The sequence below is a fragment of the Pogoniulus pusillus genome, chromosome 38 (assembly GCF_015220805.1).
Source record: "Pogoniulus pusillus isolate bPogPus1 chromosome 38, bPogPus1.pri, whole genome shotgun sequence".
NCBI lineage: Eukaryota > Metazoa > Chordata > Aves > Piciformes > Lybiidae > Pogoniulus > Pogoniulus pusillus.
In genome coordinates, this window is record NC_087301.1 from 78,394 (window position 1) to 100,247 (window position 21,854).

At 50.4% G+C, this 21,854-nt stretch overlaps 2 long non-coding RNA genes across 2 annotated transcripts; both read left to right on the plus strand.

Moving 5' to 3' along the window:
- The first annotated feature begins 238 nt into the window (after positions 1-238).
- Positions 239-2,633, plus strand: LOC135191077 (uncharacterized). The gene is made up of 2 exons (XR_010308722.1): positions 239-272; positions 969-2,633. It is a non-coding gene; the product is annotated as an uncharacterized LOC135191077 (long non-coding RNA).
- Positions 2,634-10,230: 7,597 nt separating this feature from the next.
- Positions 10,231-14,894, plus strand: LOC135191204 (uncharacterized). Its single transcript, XR_010308759.1, has 2 exons — positions 10,231-10,274; positions 13,607-14,894. It is a non-coding gene; the product is annotated as an uncharacterized LOC135191204 (long non-coding RNA).
- Positions 14,895-21,854: the final 6,960 nt, after the last annotated feature.

A 21,854-nucleotide genomic window follows, 5' to 3' on the forward strand; every position in this document is an offset into this window, starting at 1 on the left:
GGCTGGATGTGACTCTGAGCAACCTGATCCAGCGTGAGGTGTCCCTGACCATGGCAGGGGGGTTGGAGATGCATGATCCTTGGGGTCCCTTCCAGCCCTGACAATTCTATGAGTGGGCAAACAAAAAGATGCACTGTAAGGGAACCAAACAGCCTGCTGGAACTAAAACTGGGGGCCAAAGGGGGAAGAGATTGTGTGTGACCCCCTCCTGCTATTTAACAACAGCCAAGGGCTTTACCCTCAGGTGTGCTGTGTTTTGTGGAGTTCTGCTGGTAAGGTGGGGATGTGGCTGCCTGGGTGAGGGGTGGTTGCAGTGTGTCTTCTGCCTTTTAAACTCTTATATCTCTCTATTTTCCCTGCCTTGCTTCTCTTCCCTCCTGCCATTGCCTACTCCCGGTAGACAAAGCACTTCCTCGGCTGGAGTGACCAGAGCCTACAAACTTGGTAGCTTTGCTATGCAAGCCTGTAGCATAATGGGATGCCCTCGGCACTGAAATGCCAAGCAGCAATGTCTGCCTGGCTCCTTGGTCTCTGAGTGTTGTGCAGAGTGGTTGGGTTTGATGGGCAGGTAGCCTCTCTTCCACTTGTTTCTTGAAAGGTCTCTGTGCCTCCCCCTGCCCCTTCATGTGCAATTCCCCTGGTGTTTAAGTAATTTCTGTCATCTCTTTAAAGAGGCCTCCAAGAAAGCTGGGGATGGATGTTTTAGACTCTCGAGTAGTGATAGGACTGGGGGGAATGGATCAAAGCTGGAAATGAGGAGATTCAGGCTGGATGTTAGGATGAAGTTCTTCACCATGAGGGTGGTGAGAGCCTGGAATGGGCTGCCCATGGGCTTGGAACTGGATGATCTTTGTGGTCCCTTCCAACCCTGGCTGATTCTAACAATGCTCTGCAGCTACTGCAAGGTGAGAACTGGGTAGGTGATGCCTCCAAAGGGAGAGGGACTAATAAATACATATTTCTTGCAGGTGCAAAACCACTTCCTTAAGAGATTGCTCCCTGCTCCTCTTTGGGGATTCTGCAACTTGTAGACTGCAGCTTGGCAGCCTCTCCAGAAAAAAGCAGAGAACCAATTGAGTTGTTCCTTTTATCTCTGACCATGGGAGGTATCTTTGGCAAGAACAAGAGGTCCTGTGTGCTTCCTAAAAGAGTTATCTTCCGTAAGGCCAAAGGGGAAAAGGCATCAAGGACTGTTCACATGTTCTGTGATGCATCAACATGGACTGGGGAGAACCATTTTTATTCAGCAAGGATAGGAAGGACTCCAAAGGGCCCTGAACCTGCTGCTACAAAAATGGTGTTGGCCACTCCTAGGAGTGAATGTGTTGCCCAAGATGAACAGGAGGCAGGCAATCAGGCTGCATCTCTGCAGGCACAACATGCTGAGGCTTCGCTCTCCACAACTGTCAGAGACGTGCAAGATGTTGAGGTGCCAGAGGACTCGGAAGCCAAAGCTAGCAGAGAGGTCGTGCAGCATCAGGAACTCACTGAACAGAGAAGACAAGAAGCTCAGTCTGCTAGGAGAAGCCTACAAGAGAACAGCAAGACTGAAGCTGTTGGATATCCTACTGGCAGATGTACCAAGCAGCCCAGTTGTGAGGACCATGAAGTGGCAGTTCTTACACAGACCATGGTGAAGGCTGAAGTCCATGTGTCTGCAGATGTCCAAGGTGGACTTGGCAAGCTTGAGTCAGCTGCAGCAGAGTCTGAGCTGCTGGCTGGAGCAGAACAAGAGGCTAGAGTTCTGTGGGATTCAGAGGAAGCTTGTCTTGGGAGGACACATCAGGAAGCAGCTGTGCAGAAGGCAGTTGACTGTTCAGCTGCTTTGTGTACCACGGAGTCCGACCTGCCTTTGAAGACTACAGAGACAAGAGGGGGCATTACAAATGTGCAGAGACATGCAGAAGAGCAAGCAGTAGAAGAGAAAGAATGTTTTGTTACCAAAGCCCCACCTGATTTCCAGCTGGAAGAAGATATAAAGGTTCCCATTCCTGAAGATCAGGGAGAAAATGCTTCTGAACTGGAGCAAGCTGAAGAAATGGCTGAGGTCTGTGATGATGGGCAGACATCAAACACAACCCCAGGCTGCCTGGTAGGAACCCAGGCTGCTCTGCAGGACAAGGAGGAGATCAAAGCTAGCAGAGCAGGGGAGCTCTGAGGGAGAACAGTAAGTCTGGAGCAGCAACCACGGAGCAGGTTGGTGGTTTGTCTGCAGCCATGTGACCAACCTGCTGCAGTCCTCCTGTAAGGGACTCAGATGTCGATAGGTGCTCGGACCCAGGGGTCAGTGCATTGGGAAGTGCTGCTAAGCTTAAAGCTGATGTATGGCCTCCAAGTGGCACTGACTTCTCTCCTGAGGGGATGGGCGTGAGCTGTGCAACTCAGAGCAAAAAGTGCATCATAAAGATGATTTTCCTTTTCCTTTCTCCACCTGCACACACACACCCTGGCTACAGCCATGCGCTTCATCACCTCCCTGTGTGTGACTGTACAGGGTTAAGTCTTCTCTGCCAAAAGAAGCCAGCTGTATCTATGGCACTTGTCTGTACACTCTACTCTGTCACTGCTGGGGGGATGCTCTGTGGATTGGGAAGTCTGTGTTGCAAATGGAATCAATAAATGTGTGCATTTTACCACTTGCTACCAACGAATGTTGCTTTAATGGCTACCTACTCTGTGGTTTGTGCTTGTTGAGTGGAGTTGAGCTGGCTCAGACAGGAGGCCTACAGAAGTAGCTGTCTCCAAATTGTGACCAACAAGGGAAGCTTCTGCTGTGGAGCAATGAAGCTGGTGAAGGGTTTGGAGAAAGTGTGACCAGGAGAGGCTGAGGGAGCTGGGGTTGGTGAGCCTGGAGAAGAGGAGGCTGAGAGCAGACCCTGAGGGGAGGTTGGAGTGAGGCTGATGTTGGCCTCTTCTCCCAGGTAAGAGAAAATGGCCTGGAATTGTGCCAGAGGAGGGTTACGGTGGAGACGAGGAATAATTTCTTTGCTACAAGAGTGATTAGGGAAGAGGCTGCCCAGGGAGGTGGTGGAGTCCCCAGCCCTAGAGGTGCTCAAGAAATGAGTAGATGTGGCACTCTAGGATATGGTTTAGTGGGCATGGAGGTGCCAGACCTGATGATCTTGGAGGTCTTTTATCATCCTAATGATTCTATTCAGCTCTTTTGCTGCAAGTATTAACACATTTCAGGCCACCAGACACTCAATGCTGCTCTCTGCAGAGCTTCTTAAAGGAGACTTCTGTCCAAGCTGAGGAGTTGTGGAACTGTACCTGAACTTACTGCTCTGCTGAAGGGAACCAGGAACACAACACAGCCTAATTCCTGCCCCTCTGTTTCAACCAAATGATTTTACAACCAATTATTCTGTAGAGCTTATGAGGATTTTGAGAGGAAACAATGACTCTGACAAGGCAGTTGGGGAAATACAGTGCAGCAGGGACTAAAATCTTCCCTAAGGAGGCCATTTCCTATTGCTTTCTTGCATGCTGCCTATCCTAGCAGAGTGCACAGGAGGAAGGGAAAACATAATAAAGACAGAGGGACCTGGACAGGCTGGAGAGATGACCACAGTCCAGTGCCAGGAGTTCTAACAAGTGTCAGGTTCTGCACTTTGGCCACAACAACCCCATGCAGCGCTACAGGCTGGGGACAGAGTGGCTGAGAGCAGCCAGGCAGAGAGGGACCTGAGAATGCTGGTTGGCAGCTGAACATGAGCGAGCAGTGTGCCCAGGTGGGCAAGAAGGCAAATGGCATCTTGGCCTGGATCAGGAACAGTGTAGCCAGCTTGATGAGGGCAGTCCTGCCCCTGTGTTCAGCACTGCTCAGGCCACAACCTTCAGTGCTGTGTCCAGTTCTGGGCCCCTCCATTTAGGAAAGATGTTGAGGTGCTGGAAGGTGCCCAGAGAAGGGCAGCAAGGCTGGGGAGGGGCCTGGAGCACAGCCCTGTGAGGAGAGGCTGAGGCAGCTGGGGGTGTGCAGCCTGCAGCAGAGGAGGCTCAGGCCAGACCTCATTGCTGTCTGCAGCTGCCTGCAGGGAGGCTGTAGCCAGGTGGGGTTGGGCTCTGCTGCCAGGCAGCCAGGGACAGAGCAAGGGGACACAGCCTCAAGCTGTGCCAGGGCAGGTTCAGGCTGGATGTTAGGAGGAAGTTTTTCACAGCAAGAGTGATTCGCACTGGAATGGGCTGCCCAGGGAGGTGGTGGAGTCGCCATCCCTGCACCCATCCCTGTTCAAGAGGAGGCTGCATGCGGCACCAAGTGCCATGGGTTAGTTAATTAGAAGGTGATTGGTGACAGGTTGGACTTGATGATCTCAGAGGTCTTTTCCAGACTGGTACATTCTGTGAAGTCAGGGTAAGAGGATTTTGATATCTATGCATCTGTTTAAGGGCTGATTTGTTTTACTGTCTCGATTTGCTCAGTCACATCAGGAAGATAGCTTGCCCTTAAAGAGATCTCCTTTGAATCAAAAGTCCAGGCTGCAGCCTGTCAACTTCAGCCAGACATCCTCCATCTGTTTTCCTCTCTGACCAAACCTGAATGGAAGCCCTGCTTGTGGAAATGCCTCCTTCCCCATCATATCAGTGACACAGAGCATGTTCCTTCCCTTTGGCTCTTCACAATCCAGAAAGCATCTACATCAGCTGCTGGCACTGACAAGCTGCCCCAGGTTTGGCTGCCTCTAACAAAGCTGCTGCTGCTGTTAGGCTGGAAGAATCCCTTTGCCATCCTTACACAGAATTTAGACTGAACAACCAAAGAGTGGGCAGGCTCCTCCTTAGCAATGCCAGGAGAGCCAGGAGGCCTGAGGAAATCATGGGGAAAGGAACAATGCTAGCAAAGAGCAACAAGAGCATCTGTGCCTCCTTCTGCCTCTGGCTCAGATGTTCAGAACAGCAACCACAGTTAATTGCCAAATGTGTTCAAAATCAAAAGCAGCTTGGCCAGCAGGTCCAGAGAGGGGATTGTGTCCCTCTGCTCTGGGGAGACATCACCTGCAGTGCTGGGGCCAGGTAGGGAACCCCCAACACAGAGTCATGGACCTGGTGGTATGGGTCCAGAGGAGGTCACAAATGTGATCAGAGGGCTGAAGCTGCTCTCTGAGAGAGTTCAGCCTGAGAAGAGAAGGCTCCAGGGAGACCTTAGTGCAGCATTACAATATCTGAAGGGTGCTACAGGAGAGGTGGAGAGGGTGGCAGGGCTCAATTTCACCCCCAAATGCAGGCTCTGGTGTCAGAGATGTTATCCCTAAGCACACAGCACCAGTTTGCATCAGCAGTTGGGATGTTGTCTTGCACTTCAATTTTGCTTGAGTTTTAGTACTTAAATCAAGTTACCAAATCTAGAAAGTTAACCTATTGCCTGAGTCAGGGATGCTCTGCTCGTGCTCCGAGAAAGGAGTAGTCATAAGATCACAAAATCACAGAACAGTTTGGGTTGGAAGGAACCTTAAAAATCATCCAGTTCCAACTCCCTGCCATGAAGAGGGACACCTCCCACCAGCACAGGTTGCTCAAGGCCTCACCCAACAAGGCCTTGAACACCTCCAAGGAGGGGACATCCACAGCCTCCCTGGGCAGCCTGTGCCAGTGTCTCCCCAGCCTCACTGCAAAGAATTTCTTCCTCATCTCCACTCTCAATCTCCCCTCTCCCAGCTCAAAGCCATTGCCTCTCTTTTGTCACTCCCAGCCCTTATCAGAAGTCCCTCCCCAGCTCTCCTGTAGCCCCTTTGGGTACTGGAAGGCTGCTCTGAGGTCTGCCTGCAGCCTTCTCTTCTTCAGGATGAACAGCCCAAACTCTCCCAGCCTGTCCCCATAGCAGTGGTTCTATGGGCTCTGATCATCTTGGCCTTCTCTGGATCCTCTCCAGCAGCTCCAGGTCCTTCTTGTGCTGGGGGCCCCAGCACCAGAGGCAGTGCTGCAGGTGGGGGCCTCAGCAGAGCAGAGGGGCAGAATCCCCTCCCTGTGCTGCTGCTCTTCCTGCTCTGGCTGCAGCCAGCACACAGCTGGCTCTGGGCTGCCAGCGACCAGTGCTGGCTCCTGGGCAGTTTGTCACCAACTGACACCCCCAAATCCTCCTCCTCAAGACTGCTCTCTAGCTTCTCTTCTCCCAGCCTGAATTTGTGCTTGGGGTTGCTGTGGCCCAGGTGCAGAACCTTGCACTTCAATGCTTTAAACTGCTCTTTCTCCCCTAAAAGAGGGCAAGAGCATTCTGTAACAGCAGAACCATTGCAGCAGCTAGCACAGCACATCCACAAACCACTGTGGCCCTGCCTCCTGGGCACCAAACTGTCACTGAGGGGTGGCAGCAAGCTGCCCCTTTTGCTGCTGAGTGTCTCGCTCACTTTATTAAGTCCTAGCTGGAGAATTCAGCAATGCTACCATGGTGTGAAGGTAACTCAGCTCTGTTCCCAGGCTCCGGGCTGCCCTCTTCAGAGGATAAGAAGCAAAACATTTGACCAGTAAATGGAATTTATCACTCCAAAGAAGCACCAAGTGGCATCAGCAGTGCACCCAGCTGTCCTGTGGGTCCCGTGACAACAGTGTAATGGCAGTTTTGGCTGTCTGGGCTTTGTGAAGACTCCTTAAGCTTTTAGAAATGAAGCTTTCTCTCATCCAGCAAGAAGCATTGGGAATACATCCTGGCTGCACCTGGAACTTTTAGGAGACCTGCATCTGCCTGTGCTGAAAGGAACTCCACTGTTTATTGCTGCTCCTCCTGAAGCAGTTTGTGCTAAGTCCTCACAATCTTAGCATAGAATGATAGAACAATTAAGATTGGAAGGGACCTTTGAGCTCATCCAGTCCAACCACTCACCCAGAGCTAACAACCCTGCCACTGCTGCTGAGCCACTGCCACTAAACCACCTCCCCCAGCACCACATCCACGCAGCTCTTTAACACCTCCAGGGATGAGGACTCCACCTCCTCCCTGAGCAGCCTGTGCCAGCACCTGACCACTCTTGCAGCAAAGAAATTCTTACTCATCTTCAGCCTAAGCTTCCCCAGCACAATTTCAGGCTGTTCCCTCTCGCTGCATGTGAGAAGAGCCCAACCTCCACCTCACTGCAAACTCCTTTCAGGGAGTTCTAGACAGCAATGAGGTGTCCCCTCATTCTCTTCTCCATCCCGAACACCCCTAGATCCCTCAGATGCTCCTCATAGGTCACCCAGCTTGGGAGAGCATTTCAGACAGTATGGAGCAAAGCTCTCTCTGGTCCTGGTTGCAGGGCACTAGGGAGCAAAGCCCAACCCACACCTCACTGCAGCCTCCTCTCAGGGGGCTGTAGAGAGCAATGAGGTCTCCTCTCAGCCTCCTCCTCTCCACATCAAACACCTCCAGCTCCCTCAGCTGCTCCTCCCCAGTCCTGTTCTCCAGACCCTTCCCCAGCTTTGTTGCCCTTCTCTGGACCTGCTCCAGCCCCTAAATGTCCTTCTTGGAGGGCCCATAACTGAACCCAGGACTCTAGGTGCAGCCTCTCCAGCACTGAGTAGGGAGGGACAATCCCTGCCCTGCTCCTTCTGGTCACACCACTGCTGATTCAGGCCAGGATGCTGGTGACCTTCTTGGCCACCTGAGCACATTGCTGGCTTGTCTTTGGCTGGCCAGCAGTCAACACCCCAACTTAATCCTAGGATGTCTGTTCCTCCTGAGCTGTTATAGTGCTTATATAACTGACTGTGAAGTGCTGAAAGCAGTTGGCCAAAACATAAATGCTTCCCTCATCCAAGGCTGCAGCTGCTGATCAACACTTTTCATCCACACAAAACATTTTTTCTATCATTTTCTGTGCTGTGTCCCTTCCTGGCTTGCAGAAACAAAACGTTTTCCTTGTTTCCTTCTGCATTTCTCCATAACCTGTGAACAGTCTGGATGTAGAGCCACACAATCTGCCAGTTAGGGAAGTTCTGAAGCAGAAGCCTGCCAAAAGTCCCTTCCTGGCAGAAAGGACTCTGCAACCAAAGAAAGTCACAGGTTGGAAACCAGGTTGGAAAAGACCTCTGAGATCATCCAGTCCAACCTATCACCTAACACCTCCTAATCAACTAACCCATGGCACTAAGTGCCTCATGCAGCCTCCTCTTGAACACCTCCGGGCATGGCGACTCCACCACCTCCCTGGGCAGCCCATTCCAGTGCGAATCACTCTTGCTGTGAAAAACCTCCTCCTAACATCCAGCCTAAACCTGCCCTGGCACAGCTTGAGGCAGCAGAGCCCAACCCCACCTGGCTACAGCCTCCCTGCAGGCAGCTGCAAACAGCAATGAGCTCTGCCCTGAGCCTCCTCTGCTGCAGGCTGCACACCCCCAGCTCCCTCGGCCTCTCCTCACAGGGCTGTGCTCCAGGCCCCTCCCCAGCCTTGCTGCCCTGCTCTGGATATCTTCCAGCACATCAACATCTTTCTTAAATGGAGGGGCCCAGAACTGGACACAGTAACAAACTCTCAACCAGCTCTGTCTCCTCTGCTGAATGCATACAGCCAGCAACACCTCACAGCAGATGGGAAGCATCTAAGATCTGCTGTTCCTGCACCTCAGGGAGCTGCACTGTGCCTGGGGATCCTAAGTGTAACCCTAAGCTATGAGATGCTTTTCCTAAAGGCTGTTGTATGGCTGCTGCTTAGCCAAGGATTCTTGTGGTGAGACTGCAATGCACAGGACCATAGAATGGTAGGGGTTGGAAGGGACCTCCAAGTCCAACCACCCTGCCAGAGCAGGACCACCCAGGGCAGGTCACCCAGGAACACATCCAGATGGGTCTTGTAAGTCTCCAGATAAGGAAACTCCACAACCTCTTTGGGCAGTCTGCTCTAGGATTCCAGCACCCTCACAGCATAGATGTTTTCCTTCCTCTTGAGGTGAACTCCCTGTGTCCCAGTTTGTGTGCACTATTCCTCATCCTAGCACAGGACACCACTAACTAGAGCCTGAGCCCTTCTTGGCCCCACCCTTCAGATCTCTGTAAACATTATCAAATCTCCTCTCAGCCTTCTCTTCTCCAGGCTAACCAGCCCCAGGGCTCTCAGCCTTTCCTCCTCACACAGATGTTCCAGTCCCTTCAGCATCCTTCTAGCCTCCCTTGGACACTCTCTAGTAGATTTCTCTGCCTCTTGGAGTGAGGAGCCCAGAACTGCACACCACACAATGCTCCAGAGCGTGGTCTCACTGGGGCAGAGTAGAGGGGGAGGAGAACCTCCCTTGCCTTGCTGGCCACACTCTGGTGCACCTCAGGACACCGCTGCTCTTCTTGGCCACAAAAGCACACTGCTGGCTCACGGATAACTTGTATCTGGGAACAGGGACATAGCCTACCCACCACCTGCGCCCTCAGTTCTGCAGAAACACTCTGGGGAGAGAAAACCCCAAACAATAAAAAGGTAAATATCTAAGTGCAGAGAAAACTGCGATGTGAATCAGAAAGAGCATGACATGAAGTGTCATAAACATCAAGCAGCAGAGACTCACAGATTGCATCAGGTTGGAAGGGACCCTAAAAGGTCATCTTGTCCAAACCCCCTGCAGTCAGCAGGTGAGGTGGTGGAAAGGAATCACAGAATCACAGAATGTTAGAGGTTGGAAGCGACCTCCAAAGATCACTGAATCCAAACCCCCTGCCAAGGCAGGATCACCTAAGGCAGTCTGCACAGGAATGCATCTAGGTGGGTTTGGAAAGCCGCCAGAGAAGAGACTCCACAACCTCTCTGGGCAGCCTGCTCCAGGGCTCCAGCACCCTCACTGTAAAGAAGTTTCTGCTCATGTTGAGGTGAGACTTTCTCTGTTCTAGTTTGTATCCACTGCTCCTGGTCCTACTGCTGCTGATCACCAGAAAGAGATTGGCCTGAGCCACTGGCACCCACCCGTCAGGTATTTACAGACACTGATCAGATCTCCTCTCAGTCTTCTTTTCTCCCAACTAAATAGCCCCAGGTCTCTCAATCTCTCTCCATAGGGAGATGCTCAAGTCCCCAAATCATCCTCGTGGCTCTCCACTGGACTCTTTCCAGCAGGTGTCTGCCTCTCGTGGACTGGGGAGCCCCAAACCCCAAAATGGACACAGCATTCCAGGTGTGGTCTCACCAGGGCAGGGCAGAGGTGGAGAAGAACCTCCTTAGGCCTGCTGTCCACACTTTTCTTGATGGGAACAACAATTCAATCACTGGGGTTGGGTGGGAAGCAATTCAGTGTTACTTACCTGCCCTATTTAAAGTCCATGTGCTCCCTCCAAGCTGTGTGCTGGGAGCTGCTTAGGGGGTGCTCCCCTGGAAGGTCTTTTGAGCGTGAGTATGGGTGCTGTGGCTCAGCTGTGGGTGTCTGGTGGTTTTCCTCTTGGGGAGGAGGATGTTTGCTGTCTGTTTTGGGATCCTGCTTGACTTCTCCAATGAGATAGGTCTACTACCTTTGGGTTTCAGCGAAGCTGTAGTTATGCATTTTATTTTTTGCTTGTCAGGCAGTCAACAGAATTCTGCTGGTGGCAAGAGTTGGAGCTAACAGCAAAGCAGAGACAACCATGCTGTGAAATGGCCAAATGAGGATGGGGAAACAATTTTGCTACCTATAAAAAAAACTGGTGTATTTGTGCTAAGGATAAGGAATAGCTACATCTTTATGCCCTTCTCTAAAGCTATAACCCTCCTCCGAGACAGCAAATCTGCCAGTTGCCATATTTTGAACCACTTTCTGTAGTAGATGACAATATCTAAATGTAACAGAGGACAAACTATTATTTTCTTCTCCTAGCATTATGCTGCCCTAACAAATTCCCATGAAACATGTCCCTCCTCTGCTCATTTACACAATGTCTTTGCTGTTGAGACAGCAATTTGCTTACCCTTAAAAGCCAACCTGACAAAGCATTAATCTATTTATAAGCAGTGTTGATCATCACAAGGGTAAGGAGGCTCTACAGAGGGACTTGGATAGATTGGATCCATGGCCAGTGTTACTGGGATGAGCTTTGACAAGGATAAATGCCAAGTCCTGCACTTGGGTTGCAACAACCCCAAGCAATGCTACAGGCCTGGGGCAGTGCAGCTGGAGAGCTGCCTGCACAGAGGGACCTACAGGTTGTAGTGGACAAGCAGCTGAATGTGAGCCAGCAGTGTGCCCAGGTGGCAAAGACAGCCAGAGGCATCCTGGCTGGGATTAGAAATGCTGTGTCCAGCAGAAGCAGGAGGGGATTGTCCCTTTTGTCTTTGCTCTGGTGAGGCCAGAGCTCGAGTAGTGTGTTTAGTTTTGGGCACCTCAGCACAAGAGAGATGTGAAGGTGCTGGAGCCAGTGCAGAGGAGAGCAAGGGAGATGTGAAGGGCCTGGAGAATAAACCTGATGAGGAGTGACAGAAGAAGATGGGGATGGTTAGTGTGAAACAGAGGAGGCTGAGGGCAGACTTCATGGCTATCTACAGCTACCTGAAAGGAGGTTGTGGAGAGGTGGATGCTGGTCTCTTCTCACAAGTAATTGGTGATAGAACAAGAAGGAACAACCTAGGCTGCCACTGGGTAGGTTTGGACCAGACATTAGGAAGGATTTTTCTCCAGCAAGAGTGGTCAGGCCATGGAAAGAGCTGCCCAGGGAGGTGGTGGAGTCACCAACCCTGGAGGTGTTTAAACATCACTTGGATGTGGTGCTTAGGGATATGGCTTAGGATGCAGCTTGCAGAGTAGGGGTATGGGTTGGACTTGGTGATCCTGAGGGGCTTTGCCAGCCTAAATGTTTCTGTGATGCTGTGATTTCCAGCTTTGGAACCAAAGAGTATCTTTGTTTGGGTTCCCCCCCCCCCCCCAGCAGAGGTGGCTGGGCTACTCTTCCTGGCTTCCCATAGCTCTATAGTTTGAAGTGATCAAGTTCATGCCATCTGGGAAGTGGATACCTAACCTGTATGGAATTCATTTCTTTGCAGATCTTTGCTCCAACAGTGCAGGCAAAATTGCTTTGGGTCTTTAAAATCTATAATCCTTAAATTATAGATCTGTTTTTTCTGTGCTTCCCTTTACCCTACACCATGATGGTTAAGTTTTCTGCAGCACGCTCTGTAATCAAATCATGTTGTGTGGCAGCTCTACTCGGCTTGAAATACTTAGCTACAAAAAAGGTGGCACAGGGTTTGCAGTGGAGCAGCACTTTAAGGGCACTAATGATCTGGGAGGTGTGGGGAAATGGTGTTTGGTGTCCCTGCCTACCCTACTTAAGAGCAATGCCTCATTACCATGAGTAAGAAACAGGTTGGGATGTTGTGATGCTAAGAACGGTTTAAGTGATGTTTGCTTTGTAGTTTCTCTCCTAGAAGTAGGTCACTTCTGCTGTTATTTAATTATGAGTTTAGATTGTTTGCCTCTTTCTAGCAATGACAGCTAACCTGCCTGACACAGATGGCAAAGCAAATTAACAGAAACGTCTTGGGGGAGGGAGAGGTGTCCCATTTTTCCTTTTTTTGGCACAATTTTCTCCTGTTTCTTCTCTGCAAAGTGCTTGCTTCATTCTGGATATGGACTTATTTATCAGACTGGAGATGAGGAAGAAATTCTTGAGAGTGAGGGTGGGGAGGCTGTGGATGTCCCCTCCCTGGAGGTGTTCAAGGCCAGGCTGGATGAGGGCTTGAGCAACCTGGGCTGGTGGGAAGTGTCCCTTCCCATGGCAGGGGGCTGGAGCTGGATAAACTTTAAGGTCCCTTCCAACCCAAACCATGAAGAGCAGCAGCTGAGGGAACTGGGACTGCTTATTCCAAAGAACAAGAGGCTGAGGGGAGACCTTATTGCCCTCTACAACTACCTGAAAGGACAACACCAGAGAGGTAGGTACTGACCTCTTCTCACAGGTGACAGAACAAGATGAACAGCCTCCAGCTGCACCAAGGGAGGTTTAGGGTAGACATTAGGCTTTTTCCTCTGCACAAATGGTCAGGTATTGGAACAGGCTGCCCAGGCAAGTAGTGGAGTTCCCATCCCTGGAGGTGTTTAAGGGGTGTATAGATGTGGCCTTCAGGGATACAGTTTAGTGGCGAACTTGGAGTAGGGTTAGTGGCTGGACCAGATGATCTCAGGAGTCTTTTCCAATCTGAACTTACGAACCTATAACTTAAGGTAATATTTTGTTCTCCGCATTCAAAATATACTACCCTTCATCTTATTTGAGTTTGAAGTGATAGCATTTCTGTGCTGCCTAAAAACTGAGCCAGTGACTGACAAAAGAACCGCCTGAAATCCACATCCACACCTTCCTCATCTCAGTCCTTCCCGTATCCTACCCAGCCTATGAATGGCTCTCTTGGCTAAACATGAGCTTCTTTCTGCAACTAATAAATGAGGTGGGAAATAAGAGGAGACCTAAATAGTATTTACTGGGGTAATGTAAACTAATAACTGAAGTGCAGCTTTGGGTGGGGGGAGTCATGAGGGAGTGGCTTCCTGAATGCTCTTAGTGATCTCCAAAGGCTGTTCCTTGAACTAAGGCTGACTTGAAACCAAAAACTCCTGCTCAGCCCACTCTGAAGTGTGAATCTGATCTTCATTTTACGGCCAAAATACAAATGAGATGGTAGCAGTGTTTAGCCACAGGAGGCTACCTACCCAGGGCTAGGGTGTGGGTCCTAATGAGTTTGTTACTCTCTTGCAGGTGTGATGACTGGCCTAGGAGTGGTCTATCAGCTCAGTAACAAGAGTGACACTTAGCTTTGTGTCTGCTTCTCAGTAAAGGCTCAGTTTGTGCCCAAGTCATTCAGTACCCCAAAGCCTCAAGGTTCCCTGGAGAAGGCTACTGGCAAGAGTGTTGCTATATAGCTTGATCATGGGGAATGAAGTCAGCCACAAGAGATACTGCTGGGCAAAGTCCAGGCAGTTTGAGAAGCTGACTACTGTGCAAGAAAATACTGGAGCTGATCTCTCTGTTGCCCAGGCAGCTCTGGGGACTGTGCCATGGAGCAGTGTGGAACATCCTCCAAAGGAGAAATTGCAAGATACAGGGATGCAGGACCAGGACACAGGAAAAGCAACTGAAACAGCTTCATCCTCTCTGCCTGTGGCACAGGTAATGGTGAGGACTGCAGAGCTGCAAGCCCTTGGTGAGGCCCAGCCCTCTGTGGAGCAGTCAGAGGAGACTGGAGACCAGTCCAGCACAGTAATGAGCCTGGACACACAAGCTTGTGCTCCAGCTCAGGGAAGCCCTGCAACAGCTCTGCAAACTGCTGGAGATGCAGGCTCAGCACCTGGTCTGCCTCTGCAGACTGCCACAGGCACAGGAGCTGAGGGTGCAGCAGATGTGGTGATTGAGCAGGCAGCACTGAGAAGCAGCTCAGCACTACGCAAGAAGCCAAGGGACAAGCTGTACAAGCCAAGCCCTCTCTGCAGGTGGCTGAAGCAACTCAGATCCTCAGCAGAAAACACTGAAGATAAGTCTGAAGCAATTGCTAGTCAAGAATGAGGCTTCCTGTGGTCTGCAAAAGGACCATCAAGTGCCCAGTGTGGTACCCTCAAGCAAAGACTGGAGTATATAAAGGCAGGGGGAAGATGAGGAACACATAATAACAGGAAAAGATTTGTCATTTGTGAATTCTGTACTGTGTGGTTCTAGATGCTTCATAGCCCTGGGTGGGGTACCCAAGGCCTGCCTCCTGGAAGGGGAGGCTCAGCTCAAGGGGATAGGAAGGGGAGGCTCAGCAGTCTCTGTTGCCTTAGCAAGCAACCTGGGAGGTTTCTGTTTGTGTCCTTGTTGCCTGCTGCCCACTGGGGATTTGTAGCAGCTTCCTTTGCGAAGCTCTGCAAAGGTGTCATCTGCACATCATTTCTTTGTCTCCTTAGTGCTTCCTGCCACTGTCAGACTCTCCTTTCCCTTGCTTTTAATAACTTGTGCTGCCTGATGGCCCAAGATAAGTATTATCCCACTGAATAAATCCATGACACAAGCACTAATGCTTATAAATGTGTAATCATAGTGGGTGCTGTGCGTGAGGGTTGGTAAACAAGGGGCTCCTGTTGGCTCTTTGCAGTTGGGCTGTTTGTGTGTGGTTTCATTGCCTCAAACCAAGTGCTGACTACAACCAAAAGGGGGACAAGGGAGTCAACAGCTTAGCCTCGCAGAACTCCCACCAGCTTCCTCCAAACTGCCTTGTTAGCTCTTCTGCTCCAAACTACAACTTGCCCCCTTGCTGCTAATGAAAAAAAGGCCTCTGTGGGAAGTTGCATCCCATTCCCAGCTGAACCCATGGAGAATGGCATGAATAAATCCCCCATTCTTACCCTCCTTCTTCAGCTCTGTCTTTGACAGAAGCCACAGTGTAGCACTCTGCCTCCATGTCTCTCCCCTTGACAAGTGCACCTCCAGCTTACCCGAGGTGAGCAGGGACAGCAACACACTTCAGTGTGGTCACTCACCACATCTATGTTCTTGCCAACATCAGGTTTAACAAGCTCAGAGTGCACCTTGGGTGCTTCTCTTGTGGCAGAACTGGGAAAGAAAAACAGCTGTAGCATGTCCCCTCCTATACCTCTGCCTTAATCAAGAGCAGTTAGCTGTGCAAGCAGAGAAATCAAGAGGCAAGCAGCTGGCTTGCACCGTGTGCTCAGAAGCACCATCTGCTGCACTGCCTCTTTGCATGCCAAAGGACTTCCTTGCTTCCTAATGACCTGCCAGGATGCCATAGGCTTGGTGTAATATCTAGGTCTTCCCAAAAAAAAGTCACATCAAGTTTTAAAGCAAAGACCTCCTCCCCACCACAACGAGTGCATTTATTGCTCTAGGTGCCAAAGCTATCTAGCAGATGCAGGAAGCAGTTTTGCAGGTGTGTGAAACTAGAATCACAGAATAAAATCACACAGCCATTAAGGTTGGGAAAGGCCTCCAAGATCATTCTGCCCAAGCAGCAAGGCAGCACCTTTGTGAGTGCCGGACCATGGCCCAAAGTGCTACATCTGCTTCCTTCCTGAGTACCTCCAGGGGTGGTGAACTGTCACATACAGTGGACCTGACACAGAACCACAGAACTGTTTCAGCTGGAAAAGCCCTCCAAGATCATCCAGTCCAACCAGCAACCCAACACCATCACAGACACTAAACCATGCCCCCAGATTTCTTGAACACCTCCCCAGGCAGCCTGTGCCAATCCCTGACCACTCTTGCACCAAAGAAATTGTTCCTGGCCACGCTGTGAAATGGCCAGCCTGAACCTCCCCTGGCACAGCTTGAGGCCATCTCTTCTTGCCCTGTCATTAGTTCCTTTGGAGCAGAGGCTAACACTGGTCTTGCTCCAGCCTCCTTGCAGGGAGGGCTCCTCTCAGCCTCCTCTTCACGCTATATACCTCCATCTCCCTCAGCTGCTCCTCCCCAGCCCTGTTGTCCAGACCCTTCTCCAGCTTCTCTGGACCTGCTCCAGCCCCTCAATGCCTGTCTTGTACTGCAGTGCTCAGAACTGAACCCAGGGTTTGATCTGTGGCCTCACCAGTGCTGAGCACAGAGGCACCATAACCTCCCTGCTCCTGCTAGGTTGGACATGAAGAACAATTCTTCCCCAAAGGGGTTAACACGGCCTGGCCCAAGCTGCCAAGGGCAGTGGTGATGTCTCCAACACTGGAGGGGTTTGAGAGCCATGTAGATGTGGTGAGGAGGGAGGTGGTTTAGTGGTGCCCTGGCAGTGCTGAGTTAACAGCTGGACTTGGTGACCTGAAAGGTCTTTTCCAGCCTAAATGATTCTGACGATGACTGGAGGTGAGGGTTGTTTGTAGATTAAGACAGAGCTGGGTTCCAAGAGCTGTCTGTTGCTAACTATGTACCTTTGTTTTTCTAGGATGCACTGAGGAGGCCTTTCCTTTGTTAAACAAACCAGGGAGGGCTCTCTATTATTATTACTATTGTTGTTGTTAGAGAAGGAGGAGAAAAAGGAGGAGGAGGAAAGGTTCCATATCCTTGTAGAATGAGGAGCTTTGAGGCATGCTTTCTTTCAAGGCATGCTCCACATATTGATTTGGTGCCTTCAGTGTTTCTCCTAGGGCAGCGAGCTGGTTTGACAAAGGCAGCTGCCATACATTATTGATTAGGTCTCTTATTTCGTAAGGCAGAGGGGTGCTGTTCTTTTTTCTTTCTGAGAGGCATCTAGTTTCCAATTGGTTTTGGAAGGCAGATCCCACACACTGATTTTTTCCGTTGTTGTTTTGTGCTTTGCTCTTTTTTTTAAAGCAGGAGTGTCCTTTTTTTATTATTACTTTTTCCTTTAAGGCTGGATTCATATCTTGATTGAGTGCAGGCCTTGAACAAGGGAGCACTGAATCACAAGAAACTTGAAAGTCAGGCCAGTAAAGCAGCTCAGAAGCTGTGTCATGTTTTTGAGTGTGGGAAGGGATGATTTGAAGTGTTGAGCTGTATTTCTGAGATGGACTTTCTGCTGCCAAGCAGAGGATTCTGCTTGCACAGCAATTCAGCTGATTCCTTCCAACCCACCTACTCCCTAGAGTACAACCAATAACATTTCTGCATCCACATGTTAGAAGCCATTGATGATGAGCAGGGTTCCAGAGTTTCCCAAATCTCTTTCAATATTCAACATCTGCCTGAGCCAAAGGTTCAAACAACAGCCTGTGACCACCTGAGTTGTCAGCTATGGAATTTTAAAACAGGTCATAGGTTACCCAAGTCATAGAATTATCAGGGCTGGAAGGGACCTCAAGCATCATCTAGTTCCAACGCCCCTGCCATGGGTAGAAAACAGAGGAGGTAATCAGAATTATTATCCTAGGCTTCTATTTTGAGGCAAAACAATCAAGAAATTAGGTTTAACAAAGCCAAGTGCTGGGTTCTGCTCTCTGGTTACCACAACCCCATGAATGCTCCAGGCTTGGGGCAGAGCGGATGGAAAGTTGCCTGGTGGATAAGGACCTGAAGGTCAGCAGTGTGCTCAGGTGGCCAAGAAGGCCACCAGCAGCCTGTCTTGGATCAGCAATGGTGGGGCCAGCAGGAGCAGGGCAGAGAGGGTGCCCCTTTGTGGTGGTAGGCTTGATGGGGCAAACATGGGCTTATCCATGCCCAGATATGTTCCCCTGCCCCGCCTCCTTCTGTGCTGGGGAAGCAACCCTGGGAGGGGAGGGCAAAAGCTCTGGCTTTGCCTAACATGGTGAGGCCTGGCAAAGTGCCATTTGACTGGCTAATGTAGGTCCAGTGCCCCACTAGTAGTGGGCTGGATATTGATAAAAGGGATGAGCAGGTAGCACAGGGCTGCTGCTGCTTCATTTTGCATACCAATTTTGCATGGAGAGCTGACCAGGAACAGGCTCCAAACGCCTGCAGGCAGTCACCTGGCACAGCCCCAGCGCAATACTGTGCTGAGACCGTGCACAGCTCAAGACACCCTGCCTGCCCCTGAAAGTCCTCTTGCTAAGACTGCCAGTCCTGGAGATCGAGAGATTGTCCAGAGGAGCCGGGGACAAGGTCAGGGATCGTCTGTCTCCTTTCCCCAGAAGCCTCAGCAGCCAATCAGACACAGTTCCAGGTGCTTTGGGTGCTGTCTGAGTTACAATTTTGTGAGTCAATACTTAAAAGCCTCTTCCAGTACAATATTTGCATTTGCCAGCTCCTCCCATTCTGTGACTCTGTGATCTTAACACTTGAACTGCAAGCTGTTGGAGATGTGAAGCTGCTCCAGAGAAGGGTTCCATTCCTGTGAGCAGACCACCCCTTGAGCTTGTTAGTGACGCAGCCACTGCATTTCAAGGCAAGAGCAGTGCAAGCAGCCTGCATGTGTTGGTCCTGCCTAACTGCTGGAGCAGGATATTAAACTCCTTAAAATTCATCTGCTAAGCTGTATGAAAATATCTGCATAGAAAGGAGGCCCAGCAAGATCCCTCCCTTCTGTGGGAGCCTGTGGCACATGATAGCCATCTTGCTGCCTTCTGAACAGAATCTCTGAGAAAAGACCTCTTGAGACAAAGAAAAAAAATCCCATTACTGATGCTGCCTGCTTAAAGCAGGAGCTGTGTTAGCAGCGCAGTGAATCAGCACAAGGGTGACTGCAAAAGCTGACGGCATCACGCAGCACAGTTCTATCCAACTGAGCTCTGCTGGGGTTGCAACTGCAGAGAACCTGGATCTTTTTGTCCCCTCCTGCCTTCAATTAGCCATCATATTCTGGCACTTGGAGGAATAAACACCAGAGTTTTCTTGGCTTTTTTTGCATCCCCTTCTGAGGGAGCTGTACAAAAACATACAGAGAGGAAATCTTAGCAGGAAGAAAGGAAGTGAAGCTGCTCAGAAACCCTCAAGGGCAGGAGGCTGAAGCAGCCACCACTGTGCACAAAGACTCTGCTGAATGAAACAGGGAGCCAATTGCAGAGGGCAGAGAATCAGGAACGATGGGAGAAGCAAGAGGGAAAAGCCCAGGCAATTCTGGGCACCAACTGACAGAAGGATTTGGCACAGGGCACTGTTCAAATCCAGAGTTTCAGAGCAAGCTAACATCATAAGTCTCCTAAAAGCTAACTGCTAGCCAAAAGATAGTTTTTCTACTACCAAAAAGCACTGAAGCTTATCCCAGAGCACAGCTAATTTGGAGTTTCTAAAGCTCTGGCAAAACACAGATCCCATTCTCTGACAGGTTCTCGTAGTTACAGCAGCCAACTGCACACAGCAACCTGCTATGGAGCTCTGCAAATTGGCAAGGAGAAAACCTGCAGGGAAACACAAAAGGCCATTTACTTCACCCGGCTTCTCACTCTTTTCCTGGCTCTCTTCAAGGTCCTGCTCTATCAGAGACCTTTGGCACAGCCAGACAGAGCTCAGCTTTGTAAATAGGTCTGTGAGCATCCAGGAGTAGCAGTAGGGTTTAAATGAGAGCACAGAAACTGGAACTCAGGTGCTGTTCACCGTGGGGTGAGTGAATAAACTCTGTGCTCTCGCTCATCAACAAGCAAGGCCTCATCACTCCCAAAGTACCTATTTTAGATGATGTCCCTTGAGAAATTCTGCTTTCGAGCTGCGAAAGAGCTTCTCACAAGGGACCCTGCACTGCTACTTTGGTTTAACATGAGCATGTAATTCCAGAGGAAGTTCAGTAACTGGCCACAAAGAATGATAGGATTGTTTCAGCTGGAAAAGATTTCCAAGATGACTGAGTCTCAACACCACCATGGCCATTAAACCATGTCCCAAAGTGCCGTGGCCACACATTTCTCGTGCACCTCGGGGGATGGGCACTCCACCAACTCCCTGGGTAGCCTGTGCCAATCCCTGGCCACTCTCGCAGCAAAAAACATTCCTCATCTCTAACCTAACCCTGCCCTGGCACAATTCAGGCCATTTCCTCTCCTTCTGTCATCTGAGACTAGGGAGAAAAGACCAACCCCCATCTCCCTGCAACCACCTTGCAGAGAGCTGTACAGAGCAATGAGGTCTTCTCTCAGCCTCCTCTTCTCCAGCCTAAACCCCAATTCCCTCAACTGCCCCTCCCCAGCCCTGTCCTCCAGACCCTTGCTCAGCTTAGTTGCTCTTCTCTGGACCTGCTCCAGCCCCTCAATGTCCTTTTTGGAGTGAAGAGTCCAAAACTGACCTCAGAATTTGATGTGGTGTGGCCTCACCAGTGCCCAGTGCAGGAGCAACCTCACTTCCCTTACTGCTGCTGGCCACACCATTGCTGATCCAGGGTTGACACATGTGTACCCGAGGGAATCACTTAGGCGCTTGATACTCACAGTTAAAGCACAAACTATCCCCGTTTACATGAGGCCTTCACTACTCAGCATGCAGGTGGAAGAGAGGAGGTCACTATGATCCCAGTTGTGCTTTTGGCCAGCCCTGGTTTCTGTCGTACCTCTTAATCAGAGAAATAATCATCAAGTTGTCACTGCAGGACTGGTGACTGCCACCAGAAGAGGCAAAGTTCCTCAGCAAAGATTTGCTCTGATGATGATCACAGAATCACAGAAACATCAGGTTGGCAAAGCCCCTCAGGATCACCAAGTCCAACCTACAACTCTACAAGATTCACTTTAAACCATAGCCCCAAGCACCACATTCAAATGACCCTTAAACACATCCAGAGTGGTGACTCCACCACCTCCCTGTGCAGCTCTTTCCGGTCCCTGACCACTCTCTCCATGAAAAACCTTTTCCTAATGTCCAATCTAAACCTACCAGGCCTCAGCTGGGGTAGAGTAGGGTTGTAGGTCGGACTTGGTGATCCTGGGGGTCTTTTCCAAACTGGATGTTTCTGCGATTCTGTGGTTCTGTGAATTCAGGAGAAGAGGATGAGGATGCAAGCTAACCAAGTGTCTCGCCTAAAAGCAGCCTTGCTCTCCACTTCTCTGTGATTGCACCACCTCCTTGCATGAAACTGAAGTCCAAAGGTAATTACAGACTGTGTGCAAAGGGATGCAGCATCTCTCCCAAACACTTAGCAGCATTCACAAAACACAGCCAAGTGGTGTTGGAAATGCTCAAGCAGACAATGAGACTTATCAGTGACAAGGTGCACACAGTTAACAGCAAGCAGCACACGGGCAGCCTTATCTGCTCCTGCCAAAGATCCCCATGACACCAGGCTCAAAGCAGATGCATTGCTATGACCTGCTTACAACAGCTGTTAGGCCTTGGAGGAGTGGCACCAGCTGTGTTGGCACCACATGAAGGACATGGAACTGTTGGAGTGAGTCCAGAAGAGGCCACAAAGATGCTCAGAGGGCTGCAGCAGCTCTGCTCTGAGGACAGGCTGAGAGAGTTTGGGCTCCACAGCCTGGAGAGGAGAAGGCTTCCAGGAGACCTTGGAATGGCCTTCTAGTGTCTGAAGGGTGATACAGGAGGGCTGGGAAGGGACTATTGACAAGTTCTTGTAATGCCAGGATGAGGAGGAATGGGTTTGAACTGGCAGAGGAGATTGAAACTGGATGTA